This window comes from Tupaia chinensis, unplaced genomic scaffold, assembly GCF_000334495.1.
Source record: "Tupaia chinensis unplaced genomic scaffold, TupChi_1.0 Scaffold000356_2, whole genome shotgun sequence".
Lineage (NCBI taxonomy): Eukaryota > Metazoa > Chordata > Mammalia > Scandentia > Tupaiidae > Tupaia > Tupaia belangeri.
In genome coordinates this window covers 180,274-192,400 of record NW_006159852.1, presented here as the reverse complement: position 1 = coordinate 192,400, position 12,127 = coordinate 180,274, and the positions used below count along the sequence as shown (strand labels likewise).

General features: G+C 57.2%; 1 long non-coding RNA gene across 1 annotated transcript; it reads left to right on the top strand.

Moving 5' to 3' along the window:
• LOC102502681 (uncharacterized) lies at positions 1–3,776 on the top strand. Its single transcript, XR_335204.1, has 3 exons — positions 1–65; positions 2,434–2,563; positions 3,057–3,776. It is a non-coding gene; the product is annotated as an uncharacterized LOC102502681 (long non-coding RNA).
• The last annotated feature ends 8,351 nt before the right edge of the window (positions 3,777–12,127 follow it).

Sequence of the window (12,127 nt, the reverse complement as noted above, 5' to 3'; positions counted from 1 at the left end):
CCCCAGGGGGTGCGCGACGCGCAGCTGCAGGACGGCGCCGTGCTGCTGCTCGTCAGCGACCCCAGGTGGCGCCCCGCCCGGCCCGGGCCCCTTCCCGGCCTCCCGGCCTCACGGCCTCCCCGCCGATCGCATTTCCTGCTGTTCTCTCCACCTCTGTCTCTTTGTCTCTCTCCGCATGTCCCTGTCCGTTTCTGTCTCTGCTGTTTTCCCTCGGTGTCTCTCTGTCTCTCTATCCATTTCTGTTCCTGAGATTGATCGATTGACTGATGATTGATTTTTGGAGAGGTTTTTGCTACAGGGCGCGTGCACTCGCCAGAAAGACAGAGACAGAGAGACAGAAAGCGAGAAATCACCCCCAGGGGGGATGGTCACGCTGCAATCCCTTCTCCTCCATTCTCCTCTCAGGATCTTGGGCACTCACACGCAGACGCGTGAGTTTAAGCCACCAGGTCCAGGACTCGAACCACGGTCGGCTACATGGGAGTCCAGCGACATAGCCATTAGCCAACTGCTGGTCCCCATCGTGCATATTTATTTTTATTCCGTGTCTCTAGGCTCTTGCTTTCTGTGTCTCATCTAAGACTTTTTTTTTAAATATTTTTTTTTACTTTATTTATTTTTAAATTTTATTTGATCAGAGAGGGACAGAGTGAGAGAGAGAGAGAGAAAGTAAGAAAGCAAGCCGCCAGGCCTGGGACTCAAACTGTGGTCAGCCATGTGGGAGTCCAGCGCCCTAACCACCACGCTGCCTGCCGGCCCCAGTATCTGGTCTGTTTCTGTCGGTTTTTCTTCTCTCAGCATCCTCATTCATGTCTGTCTCTGCTGGTTTTCTCTCCATGTCTCTCTGTCTCTTTTGTCTCTGTCTCTCCCTGTGTCTCTGCTGCTTCTTTTTGTTTACTTTGCTATGGGACATGTGCACTTGCCAGAGAGAGACAGAGACAGAGACAGAGAGGGAAAGTGAGAAATCACCCCCCAGGGGATTGACCACATTACAGTCCCTTCCCCTCCATCCTCCTCTGGAGATTTTGGGCACCCAGGCGTGTTTTTCAAGCTGCTGGGTCCGGGACTCAAACTGTGCAGTCGGCCCTGTGGGACCTACACCACCCGCCGCCCTCCCCCTTGTGTGTCTCTCTCTGCTGTTTTATTTCTGTGTCTCTCTGTCTCTCGCTGTTCATTTTCATCTCTGTTTTCTCTGTGTCTCTGCGACTCTCCCTCCTCTCTTCCCCACCACCCTGAGGGGCGGTCCCCTGGCCAAGGTGACCCACAAGGACTGGTCTTCCTGGGGAAGGAGGGGTCTGCAGAGAAGGGGTCCAAGCCGTGGAACGGCACCAGCAGAGTCCCGGGGCCCCTCGGGAAGTGGGTGGAGGCCGGCGCTTGGTGTGGAGGCAGAGAGGTGGTGGTGGATGGCGGCCGGCAGGGGAGGTGCCAGCAGGCGGGGACTGCGCCCCTCTGTGTACACCTGGGGGTTAATGAGAGTGGCGTGCTGGATGCCTGGAGGCCTGGTCCACCATGTTTGGGATGATGTTGTGAGAGCAGGAGCCTCAGGTGCCATTCTGTTCCAGGAGGCTTGGGCGATAGACAACAACACACACACACACACATACACACACACACACACACACTGACACACTGTCTTCCTGGAAGAAAAGTCTCAGGGGTCAGGGCAGACGAGCGGGAGGAGGAGGGATGGGGACTCAGGACTCACGCTGGGAAAGAGGGCTCCTTCCTCAAGGCCTGGCAGCCAGACGGCCCTCCAACATCCACACCACAGTCACTGACCGTGCAGTCCCCGTTTTGTAAGTGCCTGCCCTGCCCTCTGGGGTCTAAGCTCACCCTCACGGAGCCTGTGGGCTAGTGGGCGAGGAAGACAAGGCGCCGGAGAAATATGAGCAGACTTCAACGTGCTCAAGGGCAAACAGAACTCAAGTATGACTTTACTGTGGTGCAAAACGCTCTTTTTAAAATGATGATTTCATTTTATCCATTATTATTATTCTATTTTTGTATACGATTACCAGAGAGAGAGAGAGAGTGAGAAAGTAAGGTGCCAGGTTCGGGACTCGAACTGCAGTCAGCCACGTGGGAGTCCAGCGCCTTAACCACCACGCCACCCGCTGGCCCCCTGAACCGCGTTTCTAAGCCACCTGCCCTGCAGACTGTAAACCTCTGAGGACTCAGCTGGCCGTCCGCGATCGCGGGCTCGTTCCTAGTTCTGGGCCTGGCTCGATGCCAGGGGGGGTGTGTTTGCTGCTCCAGGTACTCTCCTGGAGCTCAGGTGGTGCCTGGATGTGGGAAGGGGGTCCCGAGGCCACAGGTGAGTCCTGGCAGGTGCAGGAAGATGCGTCAACCAGACCGAGCAGAGCAGGGAGGCCGCGAGCGCCAAGGTGAGGGCCGTGTTGATCCTACATGTATCTCTCTGTCCCTGTCCTTCAGGTAGTCTGTGCCGGAGGAGGCGGAGCCATGGCCACAGGGATCCAAGGTGCTGGCTGAAGAGGCAGGTAGGGGGGGGGGCACTTTCAGGAGGTGCCTCCCCTGCCGGTCAGGAGCCCAGACTGCAATACAGGTGGGTCACTGTGGAAATATTGAGATGCAGAAGAGACCTTAGACATTGTGGAGACTATAGATCGGGAAACTGAGGGCCAGAGAGGACAAGGGGCTGGCCTCACTTTCTCATTTACGTTTAGGCTAATATGTGGGCTTCAGCTATGTTGCCCCCAATTTGCTGTGTGACCTTGGAGAAGTAGCCTCTCCTCTCTGGGCTTTTATCAGCCTCCTTAAAATGAAGGCCGAGGCTTTGGTTGGCAGGTTTAGTGTCATAGTGTTCTTTGCCTGCAATTCATGCAACTGCCACCAGGTAGCGATAAAAGCCAAGCCCCTCCCCACCACACACGCGCACCAGGAATGGTTCCCTGTCCCTCTTAAAGGGCACCAGGGACATAGGGTAAGGGGACATGACTGCAGTGTCACCATCCACATCAGCCCTATTAGGGAAAAGGGAAAGCCACCCCGGGTTTCACCCTCCGTGGGCTGACCTCTCCTCCTGCCTACTGCCCCAGGTTCTGGGCTCCTTGGTGGAGGGAGACACACCGACTTGTCCCATGGCCTCGATGTTCCTGATGGAGCCCTAGCCGCTGACTGACCCAGGACTGTGCCACACCTTTGCTCAAGCCATGGCCCTGCCTGGAATACCTCCCACACTCATCTCTGCCCGTCCAATCCACTGAGGCTTGGCACCTCCTCCAGGAAGTTCTCTAGGATTCCGTCCTTTCCAGCCAGTGGGCCCCTACAAACTCCCTGTGCTGTGACCAGCCCCAGCTGGGGGTGCAGTCAGTCACTAACAGTCTCAGCTGACCAAAGTCCTAGAGAGGACGTCCTCCTTGCTCTCCGTGGAGTGTAAACTGAGGCCTGTGGTGGTCTCTGGGGTGTAGAGCAGGGGGTCAGCACACACCCCTGCTCCTGCGTCCTGGGCCTCTGTAGCTGGGCCGCCCGCGCATGCGTGGAGCCCTGGGACTCCCGGCTGGCTTGCGCGGTCCCTCCCACGTCCAGCTTTCTCCAGCCCCCCCAAACACCTCCCCACCACGCACCTGTGCCCTTCCCCTGAAATCCCTACGCTTTACCCTCTCCACAGGGTCTCCTAGGCCGGCCTGCAGGGCTCTGGCCCAGGTCTGGGCAGTGGCTGGGCCTGGGGACACCCCCGCCCTCAGGCACTGGGTGCGAGTTCCAGGGAGAGACCCTCAGCGGAGCGCTAGGCCTGGGCTGGACCTCAGAGCTCCGGCCCCCCTGTGCGGAGGCCGCCGGGCCGGCTGCCTCTCCGGCCACATTCGCCTGCCTCTCAGGCCACATTTCTGGGCTTGGGGACCTCCCCCTGCCTGGCACCTGGAAGGAGGGAGCATGGGAGGGAGACAGACCCTGGAGAAGCCGGGGCCCCATATATGCCCAGGGAAGGGCTTCCTGTCCTCTCCTACCCTCCCCTCCAGCCAAGCCTGGCCCATGGCCCAGGGCTGCTCCTTGGGGGTCCTTCTTCGCCCCTGCGCCCCGGTCTAGTCACTTGTCTGGCTCTCTGTGCTCCTCAGGGACTCAGTCCAGTCCCCTACGGTCCCCTGTATCTAAGATGCACCTGTGCCCTCCGCCAGCACCTTCCTGGTGGTTGCGGCCTGTTTACTGATGGTGGCCGCCCTTCGGACTCCTGCCCCAGCAGCCCCTGAGCTCAGGGGTCCCCAGTCCTCGCAGGGACCTGCTGCAGGGCGGGGGGCGGTCCCTGCTTCTTGGTGGGGGAGGGGTGGGAGAAAGCATTTCCAGGAGGTTTGACATTTAACAAACAGGATGCAAATCGCATGCAAATCGCATGCAAATCACCAGCCGTTTCTTAAGCCTCGACAGCTCTGGCGTGTTCGGAAATAATGAGGTTGGCCCGGCCTCGGCCACGGCGGGGTGCAGGGTGCGGAGCCCTCCCGCCCTCCCCTTCCCTCTCCTGTCTTCCCTGCCTTCTCCCTCCTCCCCTCCCCGTTTCCTCCGTTTTCCTTCTTCCCTCCTTCCCATCTTTTGACGAAGGTCTCCCAGGCCCGAGATGAACATAAACCAGCGAAAGTGGCTTCCAGCACCCCATTTTCCAGATCGGGAAGCTGAGGCTCAATGGCCATGGGCCTGGCCGGAGGTCCCACAGCTACACGGTGGAAAGTGTCCCCCACCAATGATGGACCAAAATGGACGGCACCCGGGGTCCGGCGGAGAGGATGGTGGCAGGTGGTCAGAGCTCCCTCCTGGGGCTCCTGTCTGCAGAGTTGCCAGGGCCCCGGGAAGTGTGAGATCGCTTGGCTTTTTAGTTGAGATTTGGAGAACACGTACGCAAGCTCATTCCCCTCTTCCAGTCCTTACTTGCTAGTTCATCAGCATGTTCCCTGATTTCTGGCCACCACCCCTCCACATCCCTCCGGCTTTGTTCAGCAAGCTCCTATTCACCCGTCAAAGCCTCAGCTTCAGTGCCCACTTCTCCAGACAGTCATCTGTGATCCTGCGAGGAGAGCCTTCACTTCCCTCTGGACTCCTGCTGCTTCAAGTCTCTTCTGGCTGGCTAATCCGTGGAACTGGGGGGGCTGTGGCTCTTCCCAGCAGTCCGAGGAACTGTCCCAGTTTGGGACTAAGTACAGAGGGGCGTTTGAGTGTGTACAGAATAAAGGACTCCTTGTACTCGGCCTTTGAGGCTCCTGCGCGTCACTCCCCTACCTCCAGATCACGTGCTGTTCCCTTGGCAGGTCTGTCTTTCAGGCCTCTGACTCTGGGTGATCGGGGCCGGCCCCCTCTCTGGGCTATGAAACTGGGGGACGCCTCCCCACTCCCTCGGGATCCTGGCTCCACCCCAGGGGCAAGTCTGGGCTGTGAGGAGTTTCGGTGAGACTTGGCACCCGCCCGCCCTGCCTCTCTCCCTCTGGGGCCCGCGGCGTCCTGGGGAGGGCCGCCTCCTGCCTCCACTGCCCACCCGGATTGCACTCCCCGAAGGTCCTGGGGAATTTTCCTGGTTTCCAAGTCAGTCCAGGCGGTTCCCCGGGGCAGGTATCTGAGGCCCAGCCAGCAATGACAGGCATCTGGACTTCTCTCCGTCCTCTTCTGCAACCCCCAGCCACACTCTGGCAGCTTCCTAAACTGTGTCTTCATCCACCGGGCACTTCTTGTTTTTTAATTTTTAAATAATTATTTTTATTTAAATGATTTATTTATTTAAATTTGAGCAGAGAAGGACAGAACAAGAGAGAGAGAAGTTGAGAACGCAAGCCGCCAGGTCCAGGATTCGAAATGCAGTTGGCCATATGGGAGTCCAGAATCCTTAATCACCACACCACCTGCCGGCCCCATCCAACAGGCATTTCTGAAATCTCCATGTGCCCAGTCACGTGAGATCTTGAGAGAGAGCCCGGCTGCAGGGGACAGTGGGGCCGGGGACGGGTCGCTCACTGCCCCCCAGCACCCGGCCGCAGGGGTGGGAGGAGCAGGCGTAATTCCCTGGAAGGCTGCCGTGTAGCCAGTGTCCTGACCCTGCCCCGTCTCTGTCGCCCTCGCTGTTCCCCACACCTGTGCTCTGTTTCTGTTTTATGCCAGGGGTGCATGCTTGCAGAGAGACAGAGGCAGAGAGCGCCCCCTCAAAGGAACATGGTCACACCACGGTCCTCTCCCCTTCAAGTCTCCATCGGGATGGTGGGCACGCGGGCACCCAGCGTGTGTGTGTGTGCGGGTGCTCGTTTGTTTCTTGTTTAGAGGTTTTTGCCTCAAGCCACGCACACTTGCTGGATAGAGAGAGAGAGACAGAGAGAGGGAAAGTGAGAAATCACCCCCCAGGGAGATGGCCACGCCACAGTCCCTTCTCCTCCATTCTCCTCTTGGGATCTTGGGCACGCTACCAGGTCCGGGACTCAAACTGTGGTCGACTACATGGGAGTCCAGCATCGTCACTATTAGGTCATCCGCGGGCCCCATAAATAATTCTTTTTTAACCTTACTTTGTTCATTGTATTTGTTCATTTTAATTTGACCAGAGTGAAAGAGACTGAAAAGAAAAGCTGCCAGGTCTGGGACTCGAACCATGCTTGGCCATGTGGGAGTCCAGTGCCCTTAGCCACCATGCCACCTGCCAGCCCCTCACCCTAAATAATTCTTAAAAAAAAAAAAAATAGTGCTGGCCGCCCAGCCTTGCTGTCTCGGGCAGAGTTGCCAGCCTCTTCCCCGATGGCCCCTGGGTCTGTACTGAAGGCTGCTGGCCTCGCTCAGGGCTCTGGTTCGCTCCCAGGCCCCTGACTTAGCGACCTGGACCCTGTGCTTGGAGCTCCCCATTGTCGCCAGCCCCAGGGCCTTTGCAAAGCCCCTTCCCACCTTTAGCCTTTCACCCTCGCGATTGTCACTGCCGTGGGGAGGCCAAGAAGGAGTCTGTCCCCAGGATTTGTATCCCCACGACATTCCATGCCTTCCTCTGTAACTATTAATTATTCATGGTATTAGTCGCTCGCTCCGTGTCCGCTTGGCCCAGTAGCTCCAGGGCATCGTGAGGCTGGGACGCAGTCTGGGCCCTGGCCACGGCACGGCATTTAATAACATGGTGTCGGGGGGGTGGGGAGCCGGGACCCCGAGCCGCCCAGCACCGGGTGGCCATGGGGCGCCGGCTGGAGATTGGAATTCCGGGCGCTCCGGCTCCTGCCATGGTGATAAATGGGGGACAGTCGGAATTAATTACCGACTGCCCTGCTGAGCTGGCCCTATCTGGGCAGATGAAGAGTGTCGTCGGCCGCGTCCCCACACTCCTCGGGAGTTTATTAGAGGGTGGGAGGCGGCTGGCCCAGGGGAGATGGCCGGGAGAAGCCAGAGGAGCCCTTAGGGAGCCTTGGACCTGCTGGGCCGCTTTGGAGAATTCGCTGTCCCTCTCTGAGCCTTGGTTTCTCTAGTTTGGAGAAAGAGCCTGCTGGTGGCGTGGTGGCGAAGGAGGCTGCAGTCCACGTGACTGACCAGGGGGTTTGAATCCCCGGCTCACCAGGCAGGGGTGTGGGTGCCCAAAATCTCCAAGGAGAACGGAGGAGAAGGGATTGATTGTCGTGTGGCCATCCCCGCCCTCCTCACCCTCCCGGGGTGGGGTGCTTTCTCACTCTCCTCCCATCCCCCATCTGTCTCCAGCTAGCATACTTGCCCCTCAGCAAAGAAAGAAAAGGAGAGATACAACACACCTCCATCTGTCGGGATGACTTTTTAAAGAATTATTTAAATGGTCAGCAGGTGGCATAATGGTTACAGGCACCGGGTTCCCATATGACTAACTGCGGTTCGAGTCCCGGACATGGCGGCTTGCTTTCTCACTTTCCGTTTCTCTCTCTCTCGCTCTCTGTCTTTCTGGTCAAATAAAATTAATAATAATAATAATAATAATAATAATAACAACTGGAATTAAACCAATGCATAATTCTCTTTTTAATACTGACCTTTTATTTAGCTTTATTTATTTGTTTACATGTGATCAGGGAAGGGACGGTGAGAAAGAGGAGGGAGAAATGGAGGAAAAGGTTTGGGGCCTGCCCGCGCCCCATGGGGGTTCTTTCTCACTCTCTCTCCACAGGCATATAGCACATTTTTTTTAAAAAAGGAAAAAGTTGAAACAAAAACAGAACCGTGAGGGTGCACACAGTACGGAAGTGTTAAATAATGCCGGACTGGGACCCTCCACTCCTCACCCCTGCCTCAGCCCCCAGCACCCCTGGGAGCAGTCTCCTGATTAAACGTTAATTCCTGGTGGTTAAGCCCAGGGCACCAGAGGCCCCATCTCTGCAGGGGGAGGCGGGGTAGGGGCAGGCCAAGCGGGCCAGGCAGGGCTTCCCAGGGGAGAGGGTGGCCGCTGAGTGGCTGGAGTGGAAGTCCGCATTTAATTAGCCTGGAGGGGTCCATGAATGGGCCCAGAATCTGGCTGAGAAATCTGCTACTCCGCTCGGGCTCCGCGGAGAGTCCCACCATTTCCCTCTAAGCCGATTCCCCCTCGCCACTGTTTTCCAAAAAACGATCTATTTTAAAAATGCACCTTTATATCCTACCATAAAAATCCAGGATGAACGCACACACACACACATTTTCCCGGAGGCGCGGTGCACATCCGTTTGCGGGCCTGCACACGGACGCGAGTGAATCACAGGAGAATGACCGGCGGCCGCCGCCCGGAAAACAGCAGTCTCAGCAGAGCGCCAGCTCTCCCTGCTCCCTGCCCTGGATGGCTCGCGGTGGGGAGCTGGTGGGGAGCTGGGGGCCGACGGGCTGCTTTTCTTTCTTTTACTTTTGCCGTAGGGCGCGTGCACTTGCCAGAAAGGGACCGAGACGGAGAGAGATGGAGAGACAGAGCGACCACCAGGCGGCCTCCCTCCCACACGGTAGGAGCCCTGGCCCTGGCAGGTGCCTTGCTCACTTCCCGCCTCTCTTTCGGGCTCTCTGGGGAGCACGGGCGCCCTACAGCTAATCAAATCAGAATAAATAAAGTTACATAACTAAATCTATTGTTTTTTTTGGAGAGGTTTTTGCTATAGGGTGCATATGCTCACCAGAAAGACAGAGAGAGACAGAGAGACAGAAAGCGATAAATCACCCCCCAGGAGGGATGGCCACGCCGCAATCCCTTCTCCTCCATTCTCCTCTCGGGATCTTGGGCACGCACGCACACACGCCTGGCATGAGTTTCAGCCACTAGATCCGGGACTCGAATTGCCGTCGACTACATGGGAGTCCAGTGATGTAGCCATTACGTCATTTGCTGGCCCCCATAAATAATTCTTAAAAAAGAAAAATCAGGGAACCAGCAGTTAGCGTAATGGCTATGTCGCTGGACTCCCACGTAGTCGAACTTTCAGCCATCTGTGGGCCCTCACTCCTTTATTATTATTAATTAATTAATATTTTAAAGCGTGTGACAAGGGACGCATGCTCACCAAAGAGAGAGAAAGAGAGAGAGAGAGAGGAAGCCGCCAGATCTGGGTCTGGTCTAGAACCGCAGTCGGCCATGTGGGAGTCCAGCGTCTTTATCCACCACGCCACCCACCAGCTCCAACCTGGGTGGGTTTATAAGGGGAGAGGGACGCAGACATGCCCTCTGTTCTCATCCTTGTCATTCGGGCTCTGCGACACCCCCTTGGAGGCGGGCCGGGGACCAGAGCTGGAAAACCTCTGTTCTCTCTCTCTGCCATCAAGGATGTGCTCAGCAGAGACAGAGACAGAGACAGAGAGGGAGGGTGAGGGAGAAAGCCCCCCTCAGTGGGATGTGGCCCACTGCAATCCGTTCTCCATCTGTCCCTCCTGTTGGAATTTTTGGCCACGCATGCACACGTGCCTGGGACATGTCTTAAGCCACCAGGGCTGGGAGTCAAACCTGGGAAACCACGTGGGATCCAGCCCCCTAACCACTAGGCTTCGGGCTGGCCCCTAGAACGTGCTCCAATCCGCCAGTTTCAGGTGTTTTCTGTTACTGGCACCAGAGCAGACTAGAACAGTCTTCAGGGCTCGCAGGACACTGGAGTAAAAAGGGGCCCTGAGAAGGTGAGCTGGGGGACCCCCAGGCTAGAGGATGGGAACAAAGCTGCCATCCCCCTCCCGGCCTCCTCCAGGTCCAAGGGCCACCTCTGCCCTGCCTGGGGGACTCCGGGACCTACGCGCCCTGGAGAGCGCGCGCGCAGCTGCAGAGGACGCGCCACGCTAGGGCGCGCACCCCGGAGCCTGCCTGTAAGCGGCAGCCGCCTCCCGCAGCTTCACACCTCGCCTCTGCAGCTCCCGGGAGCAATCCGTGTTCTGAGACCACGCGGCCGCCGCCCAGACAGGCCCGGCCTCCTGTCTCATTCTTCTGGCGCTAATTATCTCCCGGCAGGAGGAGGAGCTTGGCAACTATCGCCTCTCCTCCCCACCCCTTCCTGCTGCCGGGTGACTCAGAAGGGTCGGGGACAGGGGCTGCTGTCCCCCCTGGCTCCCCAGCTCCGGGGACTCGCGCGTCGTCCCAGGCACCTTGAAGGCTTGGTTGGGGGTGGGGAAGCGGCGCGGGGCCAGGCTGGCGCGCGCGGGGGTGGCGGGGATGCCAGCGCAGGGCGGGCGGGCGACCCCGGGCCTGACTCGCCCCGCCCAGGCCCTTCCAGGTGAGCCCGCCGAGCCGAGGTCCCACCGTGGGTACCCGGAGTCTGAGGACGCGCTCTCGGAACCACTCTCGGGTCCCTGCTCCCCCTGGGGGCTTACTACTGCCGGCAGGGTCCTCAGCCCTTTATGGGTATGCGGGGGTCTTCAGAAAGTTAAGAGGGGCCAGCAGGTGGCGTGGTGGTTAAGGGCGCTGGACTCCCACATGGCCGACCACGGTTCGAGTCCGGGACCTGGTGGCTTTCTCTCTCTGTGTCCCTCTCTGGTCAAATTAAAATGAATAAATAAAGTTAAATAAATAATTCTTTAGAAAAAGAAGGTTCAGAGAAAATGCGTTTTATGGAAAAACTATGCATAGATTTCAGGCGATGGTTACCAAAATTTCTAAAAAATTTTATTTAACTTTATTTAGATATTTATTATCTGTTTATTTTAAAGAATTATTTATTTATTTAATTCCATTTGTTGTTATCTTTTTTTTTTTTTAATTTGACCAGAGAGAGAGAGAAAGAGAAAGTTTGAAAGCAATCGGTCAGGTCCAGGATTCAAACCACAATCAACCACATGGGAACCCAGTGCTCTTCTTCACCACGCCACCTTCCGGCCCCTAGATATTTATTTTTAAATTTGACCAGAGAGAGAGAGAGAGAAGGTGAGAAGCAAGCCAGGTCTGGGACTTGAACCACAGTTCATGTGGGAGTCCAGAGCCTTTGACCACCACGCCACCTGCCGGCCCTGCATTTGGGAATGTTTGCACCAAGCTCCTACTAGTGTTCCGCTTTCCCACGAGGTGTCCGGGAGGTGACGGGTGCACGGCCTGGCCTTCGGCGCAATCGCTGTCCGTCGGCTGTCGGCATGCTCAGTCATTCCCATGGACGCCGGACGCTGCGGCTTAGACGGCGGGGTCCCACCCGGCTGACCTGCGCGTAGCAATCCTGGCCCCGTAGCTTGAAAAGCACGCCTGCCGAGGCACCGCCAGGGGGCGTGCTGGTTAAGGGCGCTGGACTCCCACGTGGTCCACCGTGGTGCGAGTCCGAACCTGGCAGCTTGCTTTCTCACTTTCCTTCTCTCTCTCTCTCTATCCCTCTCTGGCCTAAATAACTGAAATTTAATAAAGTAATTCTTGAAAGAAAGAAAGCAAACAAAAAAGAAAACCACGCCAGCCCGACGTGCCCCAAATTGCGACAGGGTGCGGAGATGGAGAAGGCTTCGTGCCGCGATCACAGCAGCGGCAGTGTTTTCTGCCCTCTCTGTTTCTCCGGCAATTTCCTGCGTCCTGGCAATTAAAATAGCAATGGGCCAGCAGTTGGTGTAATGGCTATGTCGCTGGACTCCCATGCAGCTGCCCGTGGTTCGAGTCCTGGACCCGGCGGCTTAAACTCACGCCGGGCGCGTGTGCGTGCGTGCCCAAGATCCTGAGGGGAGAATGGAGGAGAAGGGATGGCGGCGAGGCCATCCCCCCTGGGAGAGTGATCTCTTGCTGTCTCTCTGTCTTTGGGGT